We start from the raw sequence: 13,368 nt of genomic DNA, 5'->3' as shown, positions 1-13,368 counted from the left end.
AGTCTGCCCTTTACACCTCTCTCTCATCTGCCCACTTCCTGCTTCCCTGCACAGGTAACCATTAGTATGTTAATAGTATCTTCCAGAGTTTCTCTATACTGTATATGTACAGGCAAAAACAAAGGTATTTGTTAGGAACTTGAACTGTCCTGAATGCCTTTGCTCTTGGTTTTCTTTCTACTATTGTCTTAAGTCAGTTGAAGTCTTAATTTTGTTATTTGGTTTCCCTTCTTTCATACTATGGAATCTTAAGTTTTATCAGGGTGAATTCTCAGTTCGTTTCTCCCCTTCCACATGTTTTTTAGTGAATCAAATCAAGGACTTTTTCTCTATTGTTCAAAGTGTCTTTCTATCTTTACTACAGAATATACTCTCCAATGCTTAATAATAACTTGTGGAAATTTAAATGTCTTTGTATATTCCTAAGAACTACCTTGAGTGGGGCAACAAGAAAGTCAATGGATTAAGTTGAAAGAAGGCCTTCAGAGTTGACTCCTACCCTTTTTCCTGTTTCTTAAAACCAATAATTGTTATGTGTGTCCTTTTTGTTCAGTGGATATGCCCTCTTATAAGAAAGTCCTGTAAACAAAAATCCAAATTACAGGATTGATTATGTGCCTTTAAATTGGGCACATACCTATTGCATTAAGGCTGTTCTCAGGGTGATGGGTTAATGAAATGCATGGTATGGGGTTCTTTTCCATTCTCCAAGTGTCATTATCTAGAGGAAAAGGAATTTAATTAAACAGTCTTAAATCAGATTCCTCTTTTATAGCCTTAGCAATAGACCAGGAGTTGGGAAACCTTGTTTCTGATCCCATTTCCACCTAATTCTAGGTGATCTTGGGCATGTCACTTAACCCAGCGTCTCAGGCTCCCTCATCTAGAAAACTAAGATTGTGCTCATAGCTAATATCCCACCTACTGTACAGTGTTGTTGCGAAGATTATTTCTTGCCTACCCTATACAAAGCGAAACAGCCTGTTGTGCTCGCCCCACTTCATTTTTCTCCATTATACACCTGGCCTGTAATACACTTATTTGTTTATTGTTCATGCTCTTGTATGCTCACTAGCTGGAGCAGTGCATGCCCTGTAGGACGTGTTCAGTCCATATTTGTTGAACGACTGAGTCAATCTTATGAGATAATGCATATGAAAACACTATGTACTTTTCTAAGTGCTTTGAACATGAAGGGTGACATTATGATTTTTTTTTCTAATGAAAAGTTTTCCCATCTACCAAAATGAATGGAACTCTAGGGGGAAAAAGGCTGATTACCCATATATCTTTTCCTTTCCTGAAGAATTAGTTTCCTTTAGGGGCTGAGGAAGCAGATCAGGAGATTTTAGGGATTTTCGGCGGGCTGAATTACTGTGGTTAAGTGCCACCAGTCTCAACTCTCCTCTTGTAGAACCTTAGAATTAAAAGAGACTTTCAAAGACCATAAAGTGATAGCCTCTACCTAGTGCTCTTCTTGACTTATTGATATCATCTTTATTACACAAAAGATGCTATTTCCTGAATATTCTACGTTGTTCTGTCAAGTCTACCATATTTATTGTGTTTTGCTTCTTTCTTGGCTGTGGGAGTTGTGTTACCCTCGCTGTATTAACCGACTTAAAGGAAACGAGAGAAGCTGACGTGGAATATATACCAGTTCAGGTTGTCTCATATAAAATATGATCTATTTATTCAAGAAGTACTTCTTGAGTACTCCCTATGTGTGAGGCCTTGGGGGTATTGGGCTCTCTTGGGGGAAACAAAAGTTAATCAAGTCCATATTTGACCCTTATGTAGCTTATAACATGGTTGTGTGTAGTGTGATATTACTTTTGACAAGGGGGCCTCAGAATGGGTCTCATTTACTTCATAGTAGGAATAATATTTGGATTAGGCTTTGGATTTTAGAAAAGAGGGGTAGACTGAAACATTCTAGGCAGAAGGAACATTATGAACAAAGGCTCAGAAGCAAGGGCATAAGACAATGTAAGAGAAAGCTAAATGGTCTAATTTCATTGGAATTTGGGGAGTGGCTGATGAGTCTGTGAAGGGAGCGCTGGAGCCAAGTCATGGAGGACATAACAGTGTTAGACTGAGAAGTCTGGTCTTCACTTGATAAGCAGTAGAGAACTACTGAATGGTTTTGAGTGGGAGTAAGGATATGTGATCAAAGTTGTGCTTTGGGGAGCTGAATGTGACAGTGATGTGTAGAACAGACTGGGGGAAAGGGAAATGGGACAGAGTGACCAGCTATGAAGCAGTGAGGATCTGAACTATGGAGGTGGAAGTGAAAAGTAAGAGGAATAGGTGACGTCAAAGTGATTATAGAGATAAATTAATAGGAATTTGTGATCGATTGTGGAAGCTTAAGGAAAGAGTTGAGCATTCAGTCCTTCATTTGATAATGTGATAAATTGTTATTGAGTGTTTTCTTTATACCCAGGTTCTGTTCCATACCCTTGGGAATGAAGCAAGCAAGCTCTATATACTACTCTTGGAAGTTAGTTTTTGTTTGGGAGACAGATAATAAACAAGTAAAGAAATAAAATTATTACAGATAGTGATAGGTACATTAATAAAGTTAATATAATCCAGGTACCTTAAAGATTGTGGTGCTCTAACTTGGTACAGAGACCTAAACTTGGAGAAAATCTAGAAGAATCAAAGGCTACATGCTCTCTTAAATATTCAGTGTCTTAAATAGGCTTTTTTTTAGCAAGTACTAAATTATAATCTTTAAAAGGACCCATACTGCAGACATTCCGAGTTGTTTAAAAGCCAGTATTGTCACTCCATGGAGTTTGCCAATCTTAGATTTTTACATAGGCTGGAGTTCAATACATTTCAATGTTAGTGTGAGCTACAGGGGCACCTGTAAATAAACCTAGCATTTTCCCCAGAAGAGGCTCCTCTAGTCCTCGTACAGGTTCTAAGTTGCAGTTCTAAAGTTCTGAGCCATGTAGTGTATAAGAGACAACTGTTACCTGAATTCTTGGATGTGTATGATTAGCTAATCACATGAGCCATAAAATTCCACTGACTGGTAATTTTAGGAATTAGTCTCTAGTGGTTTGTCCAGGGTGTAGGTTATGAAATCTTTTTATTCTAATAAGAACTAACCTGTTGAATGTGATATTTAATAATGAGCATTTAAATGCTGGGGGACTCTCAGGATTGCGTGACATTGATCACCTTCTCACTGTAATTAACCATATTTTAAATCCTTTCTTAGTCAAAGAGAGTAAGACTGTGATATCATTATACAGAAGAATGCTTCTCTTACTGATTGATTCCAAATTCACAAGAGTTGTAAATTCTTTACATATAACCTTGTTTGACACAATTCAAGATTAGGATTTCCCCATTATGTGACAATTTCTATCAACTAATTCTAGCAAAATTTTTGATACCTGCTCTGAAGAGGCACTCCTATTCCAGACACTTTGAGTCCACAAAGTTTGGCCTATGGAATGAAGTTTGAATAAAAGAGTCCCCCAAATTCAGAGGGTAAGGTACCCAACCCATCTGCTGCTCAAGGTCAGTCCCTCTCCCTTTGAACCCATCCATGCCTCCCAACCTTCTCTAGCACATCACTCTCTCAGTTATCCCCTCTCTTTTCTGTACATTCTATCTTTCCCTTTCACAGTGGTTCTTCCTCTCAGCCTGTAAACATACTCAAAGCCTCTCCCATCTTAATGAACCCACACTTGACCCCATATCCCAACAAGTATAATCTCTCTTCTCATGCCATTGAAGCTTTAAAGAGTAGCCTTTACTCACCCACACCACCTGTACATCTCCCACCCACTCTTCCATTCTTGCAGCTTGACTCTTCATCCTCCCCTCTACCGATATTCTCAGTATAAGATCCTCCATGATCTCAAATTGCCAGATCTAATGGACATTTTTTCAGTTCTTATTTCACTGAACCTCTCTGCTGTATTTGACACTGTTTATTACTCCCTGATTCTTGCAACTCTTTACTTCCTTGGCCGAATTCTCTTTAAATCTCAGGCCAGTCCTTCTCTTTCTCCTTCATTTCTTCCACCTTTCCCTTAAATGTGGACATTCTTGTGGGTCCAGTCCTTGGCCCATGTTCCTTTCATCTGGCAAACGCTCCCTGGCTGATATTATCCATTCTCTCACTACTCATGAATCTGTATCTCCAGCCTAGAACATTCCTTACATATTCAGTGTCTTGCCGGGCATCTCTATCTGGACTTCCTGTAGGAAACTCAGTGTATTCAAAATTGAACTCATTTTCTCCCCTCAAACCTGCTTATCTTATTTCATCTGCTGTTTTAGTTGATGATACCACCCATATTCTAGATATCATTATTGACTCTCCACTTTTCTACAGTCCTTGAGGATCACCAATATTAGGGAGCTGTCAGTAGAATGTTGCACAGTGTTACAAGTAAGAAAAAATCGTGGCTCAGAAATGTGAATGTACTGCTGAAATTCCCTCATCTAGTGTGTGGTAGAGCCAGGTTTCAGTTCCTAGGATGTGTGAATTTAATACTCAGTGTCTTTCTACCATCCCATCCTATCTCTATGGAGTATATTGTAGGATGATTTTTTTCGTTTTGTTTTTAGATCATTTCTGTCATTTTGCACTGCCTCAGTATGACTAAGTAACGTTTTTGTTTGTTTGTTTGTTTTACTTCATTTGTTTCATATCATATGTGCAGCATGGTATCTAAGACATAGGAAAGATGAGAAGACTTTTCAAACTAAAATTAATGAATTTTTATGGGTGAATGAGCTAAAGAGGAGAAAAGGTCGATTAGACACCTAGCATAAAGTTAGGTATGGTTCGTTATAAGTTAGTTGATTTCAGCTGCATAATTTCCTCATGACTAAGAGATTCATTCATACATTCAACAAATATGTACGAACTGTCTACCTTCTACCAGATAGGCATCATATATTACATCTTCTGCTTGCTGAGCTAAGAAAGGCACGGTAGTAGGAACACATACTCCTGCCTTTAAGGATCTCAGGGTCCAGTGAGAGATATTGATGTGTAAACAAAGTGATAATACTATGTTAAGTGCTCCAACAGAAGTAAGTACAAAATGGTTATAGGGACACACAGAAAGGAAGGAGAATTCTGTTTGAGAGAGCTGAATGGAGAGGAGGTGATATTTGATCTGTACCTTGAAGTATTAAAGTATGGTTAAAAAACGTTTCACCTGTTGGAGAAGAGAAGAAAGAGTAAGAACAGTACATGAAAAAGACAGACAGACATGAAAAATGTTAAAGTGTTTAAAACCATGAGTTTTATTGTGACTGGAGCATGGGGTGTGGTTTGGTGAGACAGGAGATGAAGGAGAGAGGCAGGTTGGATCCCACTGTGTGCTTACTCAGCAGTTTTAATTTTCTCCTGCTTCCAGAGTTCTCAGGTCTGAAATAACCTCTGGGGCCCATTTTGAGCCAGCACAGCTTTACTGTGACTTTGGTCCTAGTGACTTTGAACTGTTGGACTAGCTTATGCACAAGTGTCCCACTGGCTTGTGCCAAGTGTGTGAATACTAAGTAACTTGAATGTTAGCCCTTAGAGTTTCCTCCTGCCACCCCACGTGTGGAGCTGAGGAGCAGGAGGAGCTGCAGTGGTCGTGTGATGGCAGCAGCATCACAGAATTGCATTTGCTGAGCCCTTATTCTGTGCCAGGCACTGTAGTAAGGACTTTTTGTGAATTTGCATTTAATCCTCCTAACCTGATAAAGTGGGTACTATCAGTCATTATCCCTATTTTATCAATAAGAAAACTGAACCTTAGCCACCTAAGTTAATTGCCTAAAATCATGACAGCTAATAAGCAAGAGCTGGGTCTTGAATCCAGGTCTTTGTGGCCTCAAAGCATCTACTCTGGTGCTTTCTAAGAGGAGATGAAGAATAGATTCTATAATATGAGTACAGTGAAGAGAGGCATTAATATGCTTTACATAATAAACCTGCTTTACCCTAGAGCAGCTGCAGGCTGGGTACCCCACGAGGCTAAGGGGCAAGGAGATGAAAGGCAAATGCGTATTGAAGGACAGTGAGGAGGGGCCACGGGGGAGGTTCAGAGCGGCCCAGCCTGGTGGCGTAGTGGCAGCGTGCTGGCTCAGTGCTGAAGCAGCTGCTGTTCTGCCAGGTATGGCTTCCTGTGACCAGGATTTGGACAGGTAGGGGGTGTCAGCTGCTCCAAATGTGGGTTGGAGGGCATGGGGTTACAAGGTCAAAACAACTGAGAAAGTGTATGCAGAAGCATTGGGAAACAGCAACGCCACAAACCGACGGGGTTCTAGCTTTATTTTCATCGAGCTTAACTTGGGAAAATACCATAAACAGCTGCTGTGATCTCTGTGGCATGTTGGGGGGTTTTCTTTTTGCCAGGGTTAAAGGTATTAAGTAAAAAAAGATTTCTTCACTGGTCTGAGGTTTGGACCAGATGACCTGGTGTGCTGAAAAGAGTTCAGGACTGGAAGGCAGGAACCCTCCTGTTCCTGCTCCCAGCTCTGTAGTCTCAGCTTGGGCAGAGTACTCTGTGCTTGGTTTCTAGTCTGTAAAGTGAGGAGTTAGATTTGATAAGTAGTTTTGAAGCTTTTTAAAAATTGCAGTATGATATGATAATTGAAGTGTACAAGCTTTGGAGTTAGACCGCCTTGGTTCAGTTCTAAGTTTTACCACTAAATAACTTTGTGGTCTTCAGCAAGTTAAGCTTTCTGCTGCAGTTTCGTCATATATAAGATAGACCTACCTCATCAAGTGGTTGCTGTGAGACAGATATTGTATAGCTGTATAAGGCATCTCAGTAGGGTGCCTGCCGCATAGTAAATGCTTAATGCACGCTAAATGTTATTATTTCTTCAGATAGACTCATAGGCACAATTACTAGTGAGTAAAAGGAACAAAAATATAAAAATGGGATTTAGAGATCTTTCTTGCTTAATCTTCAGTGTAGTAGAATAGAGAGTTGGAAGATGAGGGCTCTAAATATTCATATATTGGATTGACCAAAAAAGTTCGTTTGAGTTTTTCCATAACATCTTATAGAGAAACCCCGAACAAACATTTTTTGGCCAGTGCAATAGTTCAAACAGAAGTATAAACCTAAAGGAAAAAAAATTGCCTATGTCCTGATGTCCTGCTTTTTTAGTTCAGTATTTCTAAGCCGGGTACCAGGACACAGGTACTCTAGAAATTGAGGCCAGTTATACCTTTGCTAGAGCCTTTCCTGGGACACATTGGGATTATAACTATAATTTTACTTGAGGGACCCACTGAGCAGATGAGTATTAAGAAGGGCATCAGGGGCTTCCTAGGTGGCACAGTGGTTGAGAATCCGCCTGCCAATGCAGGGGACATGGGTTCAAGCCCTGCTCCAGGAAGATCCCACATGCTGCGGAGCAACTAAGCCCGAGTGCCACAACTATTGAGCCTGCGCTTTAGAGCCCGTGAGCCACAACTATTGAGCCCATGTGCTGCAACTACTGAAGCCCACGCGCCTAGAGCCTGTGCTCCACGACAAGAGAAGCCATGGCAATGAGGAGCCCGCGCACCACAACGAAGAGTAGCCCCCACTCACTGCAACTAAAAAAGAAAGCCTGTGCACAGCAAAAAAGTCGCAACACAGCCAATTAAATTACTTACTTACTTACTTAATTAATTAATTAAAAAAAAAGAAGGGCATCAGGACTCCCTTCAACATGGTGTAGTCATTTTGACAGTGCAGGTCATTTCTTTCTTTCTTTCTTTTTTTTTTTTTTTAATTTATTATTTTTTGGGGGGTACACCAAGTTCAATCATCTGTTTTTATACACATATTCCCGTATTCCCTCCCTCCCTCAACTCCCCCCCACCCTCCCCATCATTTATTTCTAAACAGCTTCCTAGTCCAAGGTGGAATCTGTTTAGATTTAGCATTATGTTTTTCTTTATTAAAACGGGGAAATTTTGAAAGGACATGTATTTGTTGCCTGCTCTGTTGGCTGTATTGTTAGTCAGAAGCCAGTGCCAAGTAGCCGTTGATTAGTGGACGACTGGCTACTGCTCTTATCGGGGTTACAGCTGTTTTTCAGATCAGCTATATTTATATTATTATTGGGTAGAAAAGTACTTCTCTGTGCACGCACACTCTGAAACCAATAGGCAGAGAGGATTTGCCCTGGTAGAAGGTACTAGAGTTAAGAATTTATAGTTAGGCAGGAAAGAGCTAACAACTACTGTAAGTCACTTCAGCTAGTTGCCTGGTTCAGAAGAGGTACATAGGTCTGGGAGAATAAGGTATATGTATACATTAGGTTTAGCAGGCAAGAATTTAAGGCTAGAGAAGTCAGCTAAAAATGAGAGGGGTAGGCAATTCCAGAAGGCAAAGCAGTTAGGATCTTGGGTCCAAACCCTGGGAGACAGTCCTAAGTCAGTGTTGACAACAGCTCTGGACAGATGGAGCCAAAGGGTATTGTCCCCACCTGCCCCCTTGTGGATTAGCTCAATCCCTGAGCCCCGAGGTGTTCATGACAGCCAGAAATCCATCAGGTGCCTGCAGGTTACCTTTGCCGTAACTGAGATGATGACCTCTCTGGAGAGGGAGAGCTTGGTTGGGTGGAGAACTGTTGTCCTGGGCCTTGTGTCCCGCAGCAAACCAGGGGCTGGGTAGTAAACCTTTCTCTAAGAAGCTTTCTGTTCTGTGATACACTCCACCCCTGCATTGAGTACTCTTCTTTATAACATGCTTTCATATTTATGCACCCTTTATTATTTTAATATATACATTTTGTATGGCTAAAAAAATTAATCCAGTCCTGGGGTGAGGGTGGGGAACTGCTCATGAGTTGGCTGCACCTAGTACTCTGGTAACTGTGTGTGTTCAGTGTATCTTGTTGGCAGTGTGCTAGGATTTGTTTGGCATGAATATGAATGAGCTCATACTTGGCCTTGCACAATGTCCCTGCTCCTTATCGTAGACCTCGAAGAGAATGCCTCTGACCCTGCCTTAGCAGTGGCAGAGCTCGCCCATCGTGTGCTCCAAGCCCCACGTTGCTAATTAGAAATGAGAAGCCTGTGCTTTTCAGAAGGCTCATCTTAGGCCGGCATGACACATTCATGAATACTCCATGCTGTGACTCGTCAAGAGCTGTTCCGCTGCTCCTCGTGGGCCGTGTGCTCACACACATTCAGTGGCTGCAGTTATAAACTGATGTTTTCCCTTGGGCCGTAAACCACAGTCCAATTCCGATTTCCCTTTTAACTCATTTACTTCACAGAGATCTCATTTAAGACAGATTAGGTAAAATATCATTGGACTTTATGGTTACCAAATCATTGTTGCTTAAGAAATATTCTTGTAAGAATCCAAAGCTTTCTGTCCTTCCCACTCCTCCTGGGCTTTAAAGGATCTGGTGTTGGAGCACAGTATTGAACAAGGGACGAATCTCCTCTTCTGGATTCTTACCTTCAGTTTAACAATGATTACTGAGATTTAAATCAACCATGTGTATGACTTTAAAAGTTTGTATATATTGGGTTGGCCAAAAAGTTCTTTTGGGGTTTTCCATAAGATGTTACAAAAATCCGAATGAACTTTTTGGCCAACCCAATATTTTTTGTAAAAGTCAGCCCATCACCAATCATCCTTATTCATTCTCTCTCCCATAGTCACCGTTCTGCCAAGAACAAGGGATAAAAGTAAGGGATATAGGGCAGGGAAAAAGCAGCCTGTGGCACAGTTCTGCTGTGGGACTGCCCCATGCTGCCCCTGCCCACATAAGTACAGTTGTCAGGATAGTGTTAAGCACTGTTGACCCTGGACTTGACAGAGTTTCATTTGAAGGAGCAAAATAAATAACTCCAGAGAGCTCTACCAAGATGTAATGTGAAGGAATGAATAGCAGTAGACTTTCTCCTCAGAAGTATGGTTTGCTGCTTGGTTGCACTTAATATTGGATGCTTCTGTGTATTTTCTAAATTGTAGACTCACAGATGTCAGAGCTGGAAAGGACCTGGGCATGCCCATCAGGCAGCCCCCTCTCTCATGTTAGAGAGGAGGAAAATGAGATCCAGAGAAACTGCAGGGGCTCCCCCAGGCCATGCCACCAGGTAGAGGCAGGTGAAGAAGGACAACCTGCATGTTTTAATACCTGACAGGTGATGTGGCAGTTCTCAAATCCTGGTGAGCACAGATTCCCCTGCAGCTTGTTTATCAGAACCTCTGAGCTGGGACTTGTGCATTTTTTTTTTTTTTTAAAGCTAGTCAGATAATTCTTAAGCAACCAGTCTGGCTAAGGTCAGAACTGGTATTAGTATATAACAGGGATTAGCCAACCTTGACCCCTGGCCCACATCACCTCTGCCATTTGCTTTTGTACAGCCAATGAGTTAAGAAGTGTTTTCATGGGATTTCGCTGGCCATCCAGTGGTTAGGACTCCACGCTTCCACCTCAGGGGGTACAGGTTCTATCCCTGGTCAGGAAACTAAGATACCACAGCTGCATAGCATGGCCAAGAAAAAGAAAGAAAAGAAAGAAAGGTTTTCACATTTTTAAATGGTTGGGGAAAACTCAAAAGAATAAGACTATTTTGTGATATGTTAAAATTTTATGAAATTAAAATTTCCTTGTCCATAAATAAAGTTTTATTGGCGCACAGCCACTCTTATTTGTTTACGTATTGTCTATGGTTACTTTTGCAACTATAATGGCGGGGTTGAGTTGTTGCCGTAGGGACTGTATGGCCCGTAGATCCTATAATATTTGCTATCCGATCCTTTACAAAAGAGATTTGCTGACCCTTGGTATATATTATTCTATCTCTCAGATAAGCACTGCAAGAAGCCCCAGTGTTAAAAGGAGATTCCTAAGTTTTGAGAACTTATATTGGTCCAAACACCATCCTGCTTTATGCAAAAGATGAAGTTTGAAAAACTGCATATAAATTAAGCATATGTAAATCTAATTATTTTAACAATAAAATATGTTTTATTGTAATACAACTTGCTGCTTGAAGTATGGAGGATTCACCTTCCTTTATGGAGGTTTAGTATAAACTAGATGTTTATTTCTCTTTGAATAGAAAAAATATCTCGTTTTTATACTTGTTAAAGATAGAGGATGTAAATATTTAGAAAGGAGTGATGATAAACTATCCTCTATACAATATTCAGTATCCAATTAATTATGAAATTTCTACTTCACACATAAAATGTCTGTAAGGAAGCCTTTGTACCTACAAAACCATCCTTTTAAAATTCACTAAAGAGACCTAGTTTCCCTTGGGATCATCAATCTCTTCCTTGCCAGCTCATCAGTGCACTCATTCAGAATCCTAGCTGCCCCCTAGTTTTTCTTCAACCAAGACTTAACAACTTCAGTTTCCTAACATCTTCCTTTATTTTTTCCTCTTCTCCTTTTTCCCTCACCTCAGACATACAAGCATTTGTTCACTCACCAAGCAGTAGACATTTATTGAGCACCTGCTTCATGCCAGGTGTTGGTCAGGCTCTGATTCTGAGATAGGAACCACCCTCAGTTGTTCCTCTAGACCTGTCTTTCCATCATGACCAAACTAAAAGATGAGAATTGGGAGGGTGCAGAGTTTGTTACTTTAAAAAACCCTGTTATCTATCTTCTTGTAAGACAGGTAGGTGATTTTGTAACGGCCCAGCCTGGTGGTTTTAGATCCTGGGGTATGGGCCAGTGCTTGTTTCGTTGTTGCTGAGGCTTTTATGCAGTGTACCCCAGGGGCTCAAATTTCTCATTCACCGGAGACTCCATCCCCCACACCAGGTTCATTCTCTGCCATGTTGCCACTGCATTGCCTCTCAGTCTGGCACAATAGAAGCTGTAAGGAGGCTCTAAACGTAGCATAATATGTTGCTCCTTGCTGCGTGACCTTTGATAGATGGTGTCCCTCTCGTGAGCTTTTGTGAAATGCATAGAGGATAATAATCCCTGCTTTACACATAACTTCATGGGAATATTATGAGGTTGAATGAGGAGGTTATTTAAACATTTTCAGAGAGGGGGTTGCTATAGAAACACAGAGGAATACAAGTACTTCAGAGAGGGGGTCTGGGGAAAGTCCGGGGCTCTTTGTTTCTTTGGGAAGCCAAAATATGGAAGAGCCGTCGCTTGGCCCTTGACCTCTTTCAGCCTAACCCCACGTCTACTGCTTCCTCTTGCTTTCAGGATTAGCCTTTCCCTGCAGCGTACCCCAGTGGAGCTAGTCCCTTCTAGCACAGGGGTCTCCCACACTGGGAATGGTGCGTTGAGCATTTCCAGAATGTATACGGCTGCACACCAGCAGTGCTTTTCTACTGTGGAGAGACTGGTGTGACGCCGCCAGATTAGAAAAGGAAAGAAGAGAAGATGAGAGGACAGGAACTTTAAAAAACCCTGCCAGCAACTGTTTATTGGGAGTGCTTGGGTTGAGCATTATATTGAAACTGTGGGAGGAAGTGTGAGTGAGGTTGGTTCCTGCTCTCCAAGAGCTTGAAACCTAGTTTTAGGAGTGGGGGGGAGGGAAAGGTACAAAAAGAGCGTGCAGAATAATGAAAGACACAAACTCTGAGTGTAATAGGAGTTCAGAAAAGGGGGAGCTCAGAGTAATTGGAAATATATCACACGAAAGTGATACGTTTGGTACCTCAGTACCAAATTCAAAATAACGCTGACCTCTGTGGGAAGGAGGGGATGTATTTGGAAAAGCGTGCAGAAAGGAGCAGTATTGGTAAGGCATTATTTCCTAAGCTAACTGATGAATGCCTAGATGTTTGTGGTATCATTATTTAGGCCTTTTTTTTTTATGTCTTATACCTCTTATATGGTTCATTTTTTGTTTGTTTTTGTGGTGTTTTGTTTTCATTTCACAAGCTAGAAAATCCACCATTTTAAAGTGTACAATTCATTGACTTTTTGTTCACGAAGTTTGCAGCTATTATCACTGTCTAATTTCAGAACATTTTCATCACCCTAAAGAGACCCATTCACAGCTGAGTTCTAATCCCCTCTGCATCCAGCCCTAGGCAATCACTAACCAACTTTCTATCAAGGTTTGCCTATTCCTGACATTTCTTGTAAATGGAATCATAAAATTTGTGGCCTTTTGTATGTGAACTTTCTCAAGATTTTTCAAGACCTTGTTGTAACATGTATAAACACTTAACTTCTCTTTCTTTCTTTCTTTTTTTCTTCGCCTAGATGTCTTTATTTTTCAAAAAGCTCCTTAAATCTTTCTGAAGTTCAGAATGGGTTAGGAACCACTTTTAGCTGTTACTATTCTTAATTCTATTATTTGGCTTGGACTAAAACTGATTTTTAAAAATTTGTCAGTAACACCTTCCTGGGCACGTTTCAGGTAAACATATACATTTGACCCTTGAA

At 40.9% G+C, this 13,368-nt stretch overlaps 1 protein-coding gene across 10 annotated transcripts in view; it reads left to right on the top strand.

Annotated features, from left to right (window-relative positions):
- The window catches only part of SCN8A (sodium voltage-gated channel alpha subunit 8), a 169,483-nt gene that overhangs the window by 59,315 nt on the left and 96,800 nt on the right, over positions 1-13,368 (top strand). The window contains exon 1 of one of the 10 annotated variants that reach the window (XM_057701555.1): positions 3,468-3,540. The exons of the other annotated variants lie outside the window; for them this stretch is intronic. The gene's annotated coding sequence lies outside the window, so the exon portion shown is untranslated. Of the gene's footprint in view, positions 1-3,467; positions 3,541-13,368 lie in introns of those variants that run through there. 10 annotated transcript variants of the gene reach the window in all.

The sequence above is a fragment of the Hippopotamus amphibius genome, chromosome 12 (genome assembly GCF_030028045.1).
Source record: "Hippopotamus amphibius kiboko isolate mHipAmp2 chromosome 12, mHipAmp2.hap2, whole genome shotgun sequence".
NCBI lineage: Eukaryota > Metazoa > Chordata > Mammalia > Artiodactyla > Hippopotamidae > Hippopotamus > Hippopotamus amphibius.
The sequence above is the reverse complement of the archived record's forward strand: the minus strand, read 5'-3'. Positions and strand labels throughout refer to the sequence as shown.